Genomic DNA, 2,052 nt, shown 5'->3' on the forward strand with positions numbered 1-2,052 from the left:
CTTTCAATATTGCAACTCAAGGCTTAATTTTTTTCCTCAGTTCTTTCAGCTTGAGAAATGCTGAGTGAGTTCTTCTCTTTTGGTTTTCTAACTCCAGGTCTTTGTACATTTCATTATAGTAATTGGCTTTGTCTTTTTGAGCTGCTCTTTGAAATCTTCTGTTCATTTCTTTTGTCTTGTCATTTCTTCCATGAGAGCTTTAACTACTCTTCTCTCAAGGGCAAGTTTCGAGTCTCTTCTGACATCCATTTTGGTCTTTTCTTTATTTCTCATATTTTAATGACCTCTTGCTTTCTTCATGGATGATGCTCTTGATGTCATCCCACAATTCTTCTGGTTTTCGGTCATTGGTGTTCAATGCATCAAATCTATTCTTTAGATGGTCTCTAAATTCAGGAGGGATATATTCAAGGTCATATTTTGTCTCTCATAGACTTGTTTTAATTGTCTTCAACTTCAAGTTAAACTTGCATATGAGCAGTTGATGGTCTGTTCCACAATCAGCCCCTGGCCTGGTTTTGGCTGAAGATATAGAGCTTTTCCATCTCCTCTTGCCACAGATGTAGTCAAGCTGATTCCTGTGTACTCCATCTGGTGAAGTCCACGTGTATAGGCACCATTTGTGTTGTTGAAAAAAGTTATTTGAAATGAATAAGTTGTTGGTCTTGCAAAATTCTGTCATGCGATTTCCAGTATTATTTCTGTCACCAAGGCCAAATTTTCCAACTACCAGAGGTTCTTCTTTGTTTCCAACTTTTGCATTCCAATTACCAGTGATAAGCAACACATCTTGATAGTATGTTCGGTCAATTTGAGACCGCAGAAGTTGGTTGGTGAAAATCTTCAATTTCCTCATCTTTGGCTTTGGTGGTTGGTGTGTAAATTTGAGTAATAGTAGTATTAACTATTATTAATGGCCCCTCATGCTCCCTCCCTTTCCTGGCTCTAGGGGACTTGGAGCCTAGCCTTGCCTCCTGCCCCTTTACCTGGAATTCCTGCTGTTCCTGAGGTCCTTGGCCACATAGAGGAATTAAATAACTATATATTTATGGTTCTGCAAGTCGTTCAGAATAGTAAGGGCTTACTATCACAACCTGAAGGAAGACTTGTAATTCCATACCAAGAAAGAAAAGCTGTATAGTAAGGGATAAGCAGTCAGTAAAATATTTTAAGTAGAATAATCCAAATGTTGCATTTTAGAAAGATCTCACTTGTTCAATGGATGATGTTTTGGAGCAGGGTGAGATTGGAGGCAGGGTGGCAAGAGAGCAGGTTATCCTTTTAATGCAGGGGAGCAGTGGTGAGAGCTGGATATGAGGCTGGGAGGAATGTTTGATACACACGTAGAATGTGAAATCCACAGGACCACTTAGGATAGTAGAAATTGAGCAACACTCTTAAATGCCTAGTGTGGTTGACTAGGTGAATTGAAAAGACATCAGGACTTAATGGGTTTGTTTTTTTGTTTCTTTTTTTTAATGGAAGCCCAGGACACAATGATGAGTTCATTTGGAACATTTTGAGTTTGAGATAGAATATTTACACGTACCTACACAATAAACAGGACATCTGGTGGTGCAGTGGTTAAAGCATTCAACTATTAACTGAAAGTTCAGCAGTTCAAACCCACCAGCTGCTGTGGAGGAGAAAGATGAAGCAGTCTGCTTCTATAAAGATTTACAGCCTTGGAAATCCTATGGGGAACTTTTACTCTGTCCTATAGGGTTGCTATGACTTGGAATCAACTTGATGGCAGATGTTTACACAATAAGCAGTTGGAGGTCTGGAAGGTCCCTAACCCAAAAACCAAACCCAGTGCCATTGAGTTGAGTATAACTGTCAAAGTTTCCAAGACTATAAATCTTTACAGAAGTAAACTGCCACACCTTTCTTCCTTGGAGAGGGTCCCTAGGGGGTGCACATGGTTTGCACTTGACTGCTAACTTAAAGGTTGATGGTTTAAATCCACCCAGCAATACCACAGTAGAAAAGGCCTGGTGATTGGCTCCCATTAAAATTATAGCCAAGAAAACCATTTGGAGTTGTACTCTG

The sequence above is a fragment of the Orycteropus afer genome, unplaced genomic scaffold (genome assembly GCF_000298275.1).
Source record: "Orycteropus afer afer isolate SDZICR_OR568_19922 unplaced genomic scaffold, OryAfe1.0 scaffold00007, whole genome shotgun sequence".
NCBI lineage: Eukaryota > Metazoa > Chordata > Mammalia > Tubulidentata > Orycteropodidae > Orycteropus > Orycteropus afer.